The 12,885-nt window shown below is 34.0% G+C and overlaps 1 long non-coding RNA gene across 1 annotated transcript; it reads right to left on the bottom strand.

Annotated features, from left to right (window-relative positions):
• Positions 1-4,380: 4,380 nt before the first annotated feature.
• On the bottom strand, positions 4,381-12,622 carry LOC127841234 (uncharacterized). Its single transcript, XR_008030805.1, has 2 exons — positions 12,483-12,622; positions 4,381-6,216 (listed from the first exon to the last, which is right to left on the bottom strand). It is a non-coding gene; the product is annotated as an uncharacterized LOC127841234 (long non-coding RNA).
• Between the last annotated feature and the right edge of the window lie 263 nt (positions 12,623-12,885).

Raw genomic sequence — 12,885 nt, 5'->3', positions numbered from 1 at the left:
AAAATAGAACACAATAGTGCCACAAAATACAAAATGCGTTTGTGAAACACAATGTCCCCCTATATGATGTTTGACCTTGAAGGATGACCTTGACCTTGTGAAGGATGACCTTGACATTGACCTTTCACCACTCAAAATGTGCAGCTCCATGAGATACACATGCATGCCAAATATCAAGTTGCTATGTTCAATATTGCAAAAGAATTCATAAAATAAGCGATTTGGGCCACATATATTTGACCTCTGACCTTGAAGGATGACCTTGACCTTGACCTTTCACCACTCAAAATGTGCAGATCCATGAGATGCACATGCATGCCAAATATCAAGTTGCTATCAATATTGCAAAAGTATTTATAAAATAAGCGATTTGGGCCACATATATTTGACCTCTGACCTTGAAGGATGACCTTGACCTTGAGCTTTCACCACTCAAAATCTGCAGCTCCAACAGATACACATGCATGCCAAATATCAAGTTGCTATCTTCAATATTGCAAAAGTATTCATAAAATTAGCGATTTTGGCCACATATATTTGACCTCTGACCTTGAAGGATGACCTTGACCTTGACCTTTCACCACTCAAAATGTGCAGCTTCATGAGATACATATGCATGCCAAATATGAAGTTGCTATCTTCAATATAGCAAAAGTTATTGCAAAATGTTAAAGTTGGCGCAAACAGACAGACAGACCAACGGACCAACAGACAGACAGGGCAAAAACAATATGTCCCCCACTACTATAGTGGGGGACATAAAAAAGGGCTTAAAGGAAATTATCACCTCAAACCAGATTTGAAGGAAAATGATCAGCAAATTTCATACAATATAAGCAACACAATACAACACTGATGAATAAAAAATAATTATAAAAGCAAGATAATACAATACTAATGCTGAAATGATTATCCCGCATGTGTAACTAGCACTATTTCAGAGCTTCAAAGGCAAATGATGAGCAAAGAAGCATTGATAAATGCTACATACATAAAGTACTACAAGTTCTTCAACAAGATATCAAATGAAATGAACGAAATAAGACAACAACAGCAAACTGTTGTAGTGTCACTAGTATTATATATACATACTGTTAAGCTCAAAGAAAGCAAAAGCAAAAAAGCATCAGAATGCAAACCTAATAAAGCAAATGAAACAAGAGCACCGCCTTGCGGGTGCAGACCGCTAATCTATTTTCTTTTAAAAGTTGAAGGGACTCTCATTTTCAATCACAAAGGAGAGAGGGGTGGAGTGTAGAAGGGTGCATTGTGTGGGGGTGTGGACATTTATTACATTATCTTCCAAAAATGCGAAAAAAAGGAAAAACAAAAATTTGGGGGGTGGGGGGGGTTGGGGGGGGTGGGGGGGCGGGGTGGGGATTCTTGGGTGCGATGGTTGGACGGTATTTCAAACATAAAATAATAAAAATAAATATTTGTGTTTTTTAACCGTTTAAAAAAAATGGGGGGGTGAGGTTGGGGGGTATAGTGTGAGGGTGAGGTGGTAATTTGTGAGATGATCTTAAAAAAAAAAAAAAATTAGGGGGGGGGGATTCGGGTGGGGAGTGGGGGGAGGGGGGGTGGGGGGATTCTTGGGTGCGATGGTTGGACGGTATTTCAAACATAAAATGGGTCTAGTGTGAGGGTGTGGTGGTCATTTGTGAGATGATCTTAAAAAAAAAAAAAAAAAAAAAAATAGGGGGGGGATTCGGGGGGGGGGAAGGGGGGGGGGGGGGCACTGGCGATGGTTTGGGTGGAGTCTATTGTGGTATGTCAGGTAAGAGTAGTTTTGTCAAAGTATCAATCAAATCTAATCATAAATAAAGAAGTTATGGCAATTTTAGCAAAATTTAATAATTTGACCTTGAGAGTCAAGGTCATTCAAAGGTCAAGGTAAAATTCAACTTGCAAGGTACAGTAACCTCATGATAGCATGAAAGTATTTGAAGTTTGAAAGCAATAGCCTTGATACTTAAGAAGTAAAGTGGATCGAAACACAAAATTTAACCATATATTCAAAGTTACTAAGTCAAAAAAGGGCCATAATTCCGTAAAAATGACATCCAGAGTTATGCAACTTGTTCTTTTACTGTACCCTTATGATAGTTTGCGAGTGTTCCAAGTATGAAAGCAATAGCTTTGATACTGTAGGAATAAAGTGGACCTAAACACAAAACATAACCAAATTTTCAATTTTCTAAGTATAAAAAGGGCACATAATTCTGTCAAAATGCAGGTCAGAGTTACATTACTTTGCCTGCACAGTCCCCTTATGATAGTTAGTAAGTGTTTCAAGTATGAAAGCAATAGCTTTGATACTTAAGGAATAAAATGGACCTAAACACAAAACTTAACCAAAATTTTCAATTTTCTAAGTATAAAAAGGGCACATAATTCTGTCAAAATGCACGCCAGAGTTATCTAACTTTGCCCGCCCAGTCCCCTCATGATAGTAAGTAAGTGTACCAAGTTTGAATGCAATAGCATTGATACTTTCTGAAAAAAGTGGACCTAAACGCAAAACTTAACCAAAATTTTCAATTTTCTAAGTATAAAAAGGGCACATAATTCAGTCAAAATGCACGCCAGAGTTATCTAACTTTGCCTGCCCAGTCCCCTCATGATAGTAAGTAAGTGTACCAAGTTTGAATGCAATAGCATTGATACTTTCTGAGAAAAGTGGACCTAAACGCAAAACTTAACCGGACGCCGACGCCGACGCCAAGGTGATGACAATAGCTCATAATTTTTTTTCAAAAAATAGATGAGCTAAAAAATCAAGATGCAAATTTCTCAGAGAAAGCAAAAAGCAAAAAGGAAACACAATGAAAACAAAACAAAACACCAGTTTTATAAATAATTATAACTACTTATCCAATCAAGAGAGATTCAGTGTGATGAATGAGTGAGCTACCGTATATTAATAATGGAGAATGCTTTTTAGGTGAGCTGATTTCTGATACATATTTATGGTTTTATATATCTGAAACATTTGATTCATTTCGTTACTAAACCTTGCAAGAGGTACAAGCATTTTTCATTTGCTTAAACCTACTATCTTAAGTTTCTTTCTTCATATGGTTACTGGTGAGTCATTTTATTATTTTAAGTGTATTTACTTGTATACTTGTTAAAATTGAAATCATTATATTATTTGAATGATATTGTATTTATCAATTATCTGATTTATAATTTATGATAATACTTATAATACTTTATGTTATTATATTTCATACCATTATCAATTATATAATTAAAACTAGGCGTAAGCATTCTTGAGTTATCATCCGGAAACCATTTTACTGTTTCGAGTCACTGTGACCTTGACCTTTGACCGAGTGACCTGAAAATCGAAAGGGTCATTTGCCAGTCATGATCAATGTACATATGAAGTTTCATGATCCTAGGTGTAAGCATTCTTGAGTTATCATCCGAAAACCATTTTACTATTTCGAGTCACTGTGCCCATGACCTTTGACTTAGTGACCTGAAAATCAATATGGGTCATCTGCCAGTCATGATCAATGTTCCTATGAAGTTTCATGATCCTAGGCCTAAGCGTTCTCATCCGGAAACCATCTGGTGGACGAACTGACGGACCGACATGTGCAAAACAATATACCCCCTCTTCTTCAAAGGGGGGCTTAATAAAAGTTGGCAACTATAACCCCTTGTGTCAATACACAAACCCCGCTACATAACCAAACTGAAATACCTGTGTATTTAACTTAACAGTTATAAAACACCATTTTTCAAAAGTGTATATTTTACATGAAAAATAAATAAAAATGCTAAGAATATCAAAACACATACTTTCTAAAATTTAAAACAGTAACATTACATCATTGTTTCATCATTTAGTAGTAAGTCTGCACATTGGCCTTTAACCAAAAAACAACAACACATTTCCATGGTAATTATGGCAGTACTTATTATTTTCACTAGTTTGTATGTTTCAAGTCAAACCGGAGTATGTACTGAGAAAAATTATAAAAGTTGTTAAAGATGAAAAATGGATCAATAATGTTTTTTTTAAATAGGTCCCAGAGGGCCTGTGTCGTTCAAACAAATACCATACAATATTCAGATGCAACCTCAATTGCAGGCTCCTTATCTTTGTTGTTTAGGTCTAGGATAATAATAATTTTTATAACATGCATATAAGGAAAACGCCATGGTCCCCAGTGTATAACTAGACACAAATTGAAAATCAAATCTTGGTTGAACCCTCAACAGGGATAGAACCTCTGACAACTGGAGTACTGGAGTAAAAGTCTACTGCTTTGACCACTCGGTCATTTGTGGTCATACAATGTGGACGGTATTTTATACTTTATATAAGCAATTCTCGTAGTTTCACAAAATATAACAACGACAACAGAACTTTCCATATTATTCAATCGTTTTGCATTGCAACGATTTATAATTTTATAAACCACTGTAGTGGTGGGGGACATAAAAATCTGAAACAATTTTGACAATTTACCAAAACTTGAAACGGCCCCTTTAATAAAAAGCAAAAAGGTGTGGCTTATTTTCATCCCAGGGACATTATATGATCAATCAAAAATATTTTGACAATTTACAGAATGAATCCGAATTCGGTCAGTATCAACAAGGCTGACTAAACACTTGAAAATGTCCAGATTGGATCCAATTTTGTTAAGTATCAATAGTGCACGCTAGACTCTTGAAATTGTATAGAATGGATCCAATTTTGGCAAGTAACAATAGTGCTGGGTACACTCTTGAAAATGTCCAGAATGGATCCAAATTCGGTCAATTTCAACAGGACTGGATACACTCTTGCAAATTTCCAGAATTTATCCAGTTTTGGTCAGTATCAATAGAGCTGGCTAGACTCTTGAAATTGTCCAGAATGGATCCAATTTTGGAAAGTATCAATAGAGCTGGCTAGACTCTTGAAATCGTATAGAATGGATCCAAATTCGGTAAGTATCAATAGATCTGGCTATACTCTTGAAATTGTCCAGAATGGATCCAATTTTGGTCAGTATCAATAGAGCTGGCTAGACTCTTGAAATTGTCCAAAATGGATCCAATTTTGGTAAGTATCAATAGAGCTGGCTAGACTCTTGAAATTGTTAAGAATGGATCCAATTTTGGTAATTATCAATAGAGCTGGCTAGACTCTTGAAATTGTCCAGAATGGATCCAATTTTGGTAAGTATCAAGAGAGCTGGCTTGACTCTTGAAATTGTCTAGAATGGATCCATTTTCGGTAAGTATCAATAGAGCTTGCTAGACTCTTGAAATTGTCCAGAATGGATCCAATTTTGGTAAGTATCAATAGAGCTGGCTAGACTCTTGAATTTGTATAGAATAGATCAAATTTTGGTAAGTATCAAGAGAGCTAGTTAGAGTCTTGAAGTTGTCAAGAATGGATCCAATTTTGGTGAGAACCAATACAGCTGGCTTGACTCTTAAAATTGTCCCGAATGGATCAAATTTTGGTAAGTATCAATAGAGCTAGCTAGAGTCTTGAAAGTGTCCACAATTGATCCAATTTTAGTAAGTAACAATAGAGCTGGCTTCACTCTTGAAAATGTCCAGAATGGATCAAAACTCAGTCAATTTCAACAGGACTGGATACACTCTTGCAAATGTCCAGAATGGATCGAGTTTTGGTCAATATCAATAGAGCTGGCTAAACACTTGAAATTCTCCAGAATGGATCCAATTTTGGTTAGTATCAATAGAGCTGGCTAGACTCTTACAATTTCCAGAATGGATCCAATTTTTAAGTATCAATAGAGCTGGCTAGACTCTTGAAGTTGTTTAGAATGGATCCAATTTTGATAAGTATCAATATAGAATTTTATGGTCATTAGTTATTGTTTCTCTCCTTCACTTGCTAATGCTCATGTGCTATTAGCTACAAGCATGTGAATTAATATTGCATGTTTGACTTCTTGTTCCTGATGTTGTTGAGGCATGGCCAAGGTCCTACATCTTGTATGTTTAAATTTCTATTTGAAGTTTATTTGCTGTTTATTTTCAACTTTCAATCACAATAGTAGATTTTTCTCTTTATCCGTCCATGGTCTGTTGGCGATATTTTATACGCATGTCCACCTTTTGATTTCTACATTCAAGCCTCTGTGTCCACACAAACTTAAAGAAATTGTTCTAATTACTGTCCCCCTGGGCAATATTGGATGTAAACCTTCTGGCATGAACGCCTTGCTCAACAATCTGCAATTTAAAACCAGAAAATCCATTACTAAGTTGCATCACTTTAAAAAACAAACAAACAAAGGGGCTCTTCAACATACATGGTGTCACATGAATAAAATACAATGGAAAGGTCAAATCTGTTCAAACCTGTTCAACATACATGAAAGTGTGGAGCAATTTTGAAGGATATTTTAATTAAACATGATACTGCTTATTAATCTACATCTCTTGGCCTTGTGGTTTCATTGAAAATGTTTTCAATTGTCACTGTTTGTTTATTTTGGTTAAAATCAAAACAATTGGCTGCTAATTAAGATTTCTGAGCACCAACGTTGTTTCAGGTCAGATAATACATGTATATGATTAAAATAACATTTACAGACACCACTGTGGATAACAAGATGATGTTTTAAGCTAAATATATAAGCTATAAGTCACATTGTTTCAGAGACGATTTTTTGCTGTTATCACTCTGGTTGACTTGCTAACAAACTAATGAATGATATGCAATGCTTTCGCTTTGAAAAAAGAACAGTTCAACACCTGAGCACGGAACATTCCATGAAAGTTTTATCATGGATCTCTTAGTGTTTCAGAAGAAAATGATATCAGTTATTTCAGTTAAAGATTTTAACACACCACCACAGAAAATTACCATTCACAATATCTCATAATGGATCATTAACAGTATTTCTTAAACTACTCCAGATGATGATTAATCTATTTATCAAGAATAATGTACAAGTCATTAATTGCAATTAACTTATCTTTGCAGTCTCTTGTCTTTTAACTTATTTTCAAATTCATAAATTAATGTTAGATTACCAAAAGTTATAATAAATGATATGCACATGCTGCCTATCACAACAATTTATATATTTGATTATTTAATTAAATTTCAGTACATCTGAGTTCCACTCTGAGTTCCACAGGTGGTTTTAAATTAGTATTTGTTTTTTTCAGAGTTCATGAATCTGCAGTAACAGTATTATTAACTGAATAGATCAATTCAATACAGGGAAAATACTTGTAGATTTAAGGCTAGTAGACCTACTGCCAATGTATACATTTTGGGCCGAATTAAAGGGATCTTTTCACGCTTTGGTAAATTGACAAAATTGAAAAAAGTTGTTTCAGATTCGTAAGTTTTCGTTTTAGTTATGATATTTGTGAGGAAACAGTAATACTGAACATTAACCATGCTCTAATATAGCCATTATATGCATCTTTTGACGATTTTAAAACCTAAAAATTATAAAGCGTTGCAACGCGAAACGATTGAATAATTTGGAGAGTTCTGTTTTTGTCGTTAAATTTTGTGAAACTACGAAGATTGCTTATATAAGGTATAAAATACATTAAGATTGTGTACTCGGCGGAATAGCTCAGTAGGCTAAAGCGTTTTTACTTCAAGACTCTGGCAGGACTCCAGGGGTCACTGGTTCCAAACCTGCTCCGGGCAATGTTCTTTTCCTTTTTTAAATTTTTTTCTTGATTTTTTACTGGAGCTTTTATGATCCAATGTTTACATTTATCAATATAAAGCATTTAATGAATAAGTTAAAAAAATGCCAAAATCTGTGAAAAGGCCCCTTTAACTATGATACCTTATCTGATTACAGTTCATATTAATCTATTTTTTTAACTCTAAAATTCCAAATTTTTGGTGTTAACAACACATCTTCCACAAGTCACTGGAATATTGACTGAAAGCGGTCACCAAGATACTGTTTTTTTCTTATCACCCTACTGAAGTATGATTTCATTTAAAGCCACACACCTTGAAATTAAGCATGTGTTGATCAATACATATTAATGCAATTTAAAAGTGTGCAAAATTGTCCTTCAATCTATAGCCTAGTTAGCAAGTAAATTTTTATTCTGTTTAATTTTAAAACCGAAAGTATAATTTCTTTACGTGTACGTCCGTTTCGTCAAACACGATTATTTTTAAGTTTTAAAGCGCAAAAAAGACGGATTTCTACTTTGTAACATATAGATATATTCTTATTGAGATAGATAAAATTAAATCTATAGCCTAGTTAACAAGTAATTTATTATTTTTCAACCGGTACCGCTTTTAAAACCGAAAGTAGGATTTCTAGACGTATACGTCCATTTTCGACAAACGCGATTATTGTTAAGTTTCAAAGCGCAAAAGAGACGGATTTCTACCTTGTTACCACCAGATATATTCTAATTGGCATAGATAAAATATGTTTCTTATTTATACTTAAATTTACTATGCCATGTTTTCATTTCAAGATGTGTGGCTTTAAACCTTGAAATGAAATACATGTTAATCAATACATATAGATGCAATTTTAAAGTGTGCAAAATTGTCATTAAATCTATAGCCTAGTTAGCAAGTAATTTATTAATTTTTAAACGATACTGCTTTTAAAAAAGAAAGTAGGATTTCTATAGACCAGTTCACGTGTGACGTCACCCGCACCTGCGTGTTTACATCCGGACTACATTGGTAGGCAAAAGAAAGACACAATCAATGGGAAGAAATAGAGCATGATCGTTCATATTTACACGATTTTATTTTTTTAACATGCCAACAAGTTGTTCTACTTTACTGAAACATAGATTGAAAACAAGCAATAAATAGATCAATTCCAAATAAACAACATATAAAAATTAACTAAAATGGTATTTGTCTGGGAAAACTAACGAGTTGACACATTAAATAAACATTTAATTAAATTTAATGCCAAATTTTTCATTTCATTGTTTGCATCAATCTTAAAATCATGTAAGCCTTTGTATTACTCAGGGCTCAGCCTAGGTTCAAACTTGAGGGAGAAGTGACTTCTCCCTGAGCTGAAATTAGGGAGAAATGAGGCCACTAGAAGGAGAAGTGATTTCTGTTCGGCGTTTAATAAAATTTTCGCTTGTTTTATACCTCTCATTACACCAAGCCTAAGTATCATCATAAATGACAAACAAATACTATTTTCAAATTCAATAAATCCTTACATATTAAGTCACATAAATCAATTCATACAAATAAAACTTGTGATTTCCATGTGCATCATAAAAATAAACAGTACTTTAATTATGCAATGACAATCCAAACCCTATTAACATCATAATGTACATGATAATTAGTAAGTGATAACATGATAATTAGTTAGTGATTTTTTCACCCAATTGGGAACAGGTCCGGTACCAATGCCATTGGAAATTCTTCGCGTCATGAAATCACCAAATTGTGGTAAAAACGAGTCAACAAAACACAATCTTAATGCATGGGACATATAGTATATCTATTACTGTTTATCCGAATGTATACATATCCGAAATGTACACTTGAGAATGCCTTACCTGTTTCATTTAATAATCCAAATATTCCTTGTTGTTATCTGGTTTAACAAACCTTATTACACGTACATGTTTGTTAAATCCAGTTAATGCTTTCTCCATTATTAAATCACCATTACTTGTAATTTGAATCGCCAGCTTTGAATTGAACGCGGGTTAAATGTTACAATACATCTGCCATTTGCAATGTCGAAGGTCATTCATGAGTCATGACGTAGCAATTTTATTCTACTCGGATAATTTATATCTAATCGAGGAAATGTGTTTTCTCAATGTCTATTGTGTAGTATTAGGACTTGTTAGTATAAAAATGAACTGTGATTCCAGTTTATATAAGATGGGTGTTACTCGTAATTATCGGTGGATTAACAAACGGACAAAACTCGCTGGACTTTTACAGTAGTGGATCTACGTAATTAATAGACCTTTGATCAATTTTGTTTTTCTTTAATAAGTTTTCCGACTTTCTTTAACCGTGCCGTCTGCCAAAAACCTGTAATTATCGAATGGTCAATGAATTATCACGTAATCATTAGACAACTTACAGCACGCGCAAAAAGGTTGCGGTATATAAAATAAAGTCGTTTACGTATGGATACGGTAGATAAAATTATGGAAATTAGCACTACAGTTTGCACGGGTGGGTTGTTAGTTTTCGTTTATATGGTTATAAATTAATGTCTGACAAAATGAATTGCACATCGACTGGATAATTAGTGTTTATGAGTTTTGAAACACGAAACAAGTAAACAGTAGAACATACTAGAATAAATCGTATTCATATTTACTGTTGGGAATGTGTTGCGCGTGTAAACTTTTTTTTGCGTAAATACATGTCTATAACGACGTCATTTCATCGCTCAGGTAAACTACTGCATATGTATATACAATGCGCGCGTTCTCATTACTAACTATCATGTTAATGTACCGCTTAACTCCGCCTACAAGGCGTGTACTAATTGGGCTTGCAGAACAGAGAACTATCCAAACTGTCGGCGAAATGACACTCGCTATGATCTTTTGATCGAAACCGTTATTGTTTGGAGTGAATGCCCATGTATGCTAGTTGCCTGGATAAGCTTTCACAGCAGTCGATCTTTTGCTGTGATAATAAACTGATAACATAACAAGCGTCATCGGTGACTTTATGACATGTGAAAATATAGAATTTTTAGATGAAAAAGTTGAGAGAAAAAAACGTCGATGTTGTAAAAAAGGAGGCGAAGTCAACTTCTCCTTCATGTAATTTAAGGGCGACATTATTATGTCCCAGGCGAAGATGTCGCCCACGTCGCCCTCACGGCCGAGCCCTGTATATACTGTGTTTAAGTTCTGCATAAACCGATTATGGCGTTTTTATCAAATATTGTCTAGACTTCACTAACAACATGGTGTAAACCACACTGGGTGGCAGATGACAGTCTGGGCATTCAACACAATTGAGGATACCACCATGTCTTCTCTTTCTGGTAGTATTAAGCAGTCATTTGGTTAAATTATTTACCGCTGAAATACTTAACAGTTGCTTAAATTAGATATGTTACATATTGTACAAATTAAAAGTCATGTCCAATATGGATTATCAGAAATTGTAATTAGTAAAGATATTAGCCCGTTTCATTTATAAAAAATAAAGTATTTAATGAGTATATAATTTACGTAGAAAACATTTAACGTATTTAGCGGGTATCAGTTAATTAAAACCACGTCATTCTGAATGATTCTGTATGATGATTTAATGTTACAGCAATGCACGAACAACATCATAAAAACAAGAAATTACGCTTAACACCAACGGGGGTAAATAATGTTTTCAAAAAAAATAAATAAAACAATATGTATATAGATATATGTGTGTTAAAATGTTAAATATGTGTCACGCATACTACTAGTAACAAGTTTTCAATATACATGAATACACAGTTCAATTCGCATCATGTAAAGTTGTGTTTTTCAGCTGTATGTTAATTTTCCTAAATACTGTCATTCTCTGTACAAAACCCATCAAAATTAAAATTACATGTAAATACCGTCATGCACTTCGCTTATAATAGGGCTTTGAGGTACATCATTTTCAAAGCACCCCTTACACTTTCTATCACTCATTTTTATCACACTAGCGTACTCATGCCATTGATAATTATCATTTTTTATAATTAGATGTATTATTATTGTAATTTATTGAAGCTTTAATAATACCGCTAATACATTATAGAGCTCTTTGTTGTGTCAAATTGCCGGTCTTTCAGTCTTCAGACAATTTTTACTTTGATACTTATGACGCATTGTTTTAAGATGCAAATAAATGTATTAATAAATTTATTATTATTATTATTTTTGAAACATTATTTAGGTGTTGTTTTTTCGGACCTTCTTTTCGATTCATTTACTAAACAAGTGTCTTTATCCATATGTTTTGCGCTACTTTAACCCATGCTTTTGCCTACCAGTGCATTGCGTATGTGCAAAAATCAAAACAATAACAATGAACTGCTCTATATGTAAATTGTATACGTCCATTTTGACAAATGCGATTATTTTGAAGTTTTTAACCACAAACAAAATGGATTTCTACCTTGTAACCACCATATATATTCTAATTTGCATAGATAAAATATGTTTCTTATTTATAATTAAATTTACTATGTCAAATAAGTTGTGTGGCTATAAGTAATTAACTGCAGACTCAGTCACTCTGTTTTAATATATTCACAAATGCCAAAATGGGGGTACGCGTGTGACCGTGCAAAACATAGCTTTACCTTTTAACATACAGGCCTTCAGCAAACAACTTTGACCACAAGGCATCCCTGTGCCTTAATCTTTAATTTATTACATTTTATAACCAATTTGTGTTGCTTTGATTCATCAATATTATGTATTTAAAATGACATGAAAACATTTATAATAGAAAGATTCATCAGCTTTTAAACGACTTTTTATTTTTAGCCTACCTGAATTTTCGCAACAGTTTTTAGTTCCAATTCAATTGACGACAATTCGCTTCACTCTTATAATTTTATTTAATCTTTACCCCATTCTGGACCGTCGAGAAAAATTCGTTACCTTCAGCATTCTTTGACAGACTTGACAGACATCTTGGAAATACGACTACTTTGCGGTGAGGCCGCCTTTTTACGGCCAACTTTAGTGGTATCCTATATAGCAAAATAAAAGGATCCATTCTAGACTCCACGATAACAACATGAACCCGGAAGTAGTTTTTTTAAGCACGTGGTTACATTCCACGATATGTTTTTCCTCCAAAAAATACCTGGTACCCGGCCATACCAATGTGAGAGAACAAACAAACTCACTTGACCACAAATACGAATGGCCACAGATAATTTGACAGAA

The sequence above is a fragment of the Dreissena polymorpha genome, chromosome 8 (genome assembly GCF_020536995.1).
Source record: "Dreissena polymorpha isolate Duluth1 chromosome 8, UMN_Dpol_1.0, whole genome shotgun sequence".
In the NCBI taxonomy this organism is placed as follows: domain Eukaryota; kingdom Metazoa; phylum Mollusca; class Bivalvia; order Myida; family Dreissenidae; genus Dreissena; species Dreissena polymorpha.
The sequence above is the reverse complement of the archived record's forward strand: the minus strand, read 5'-3'. Positions and strand labels throughout refer to the sequence as shown.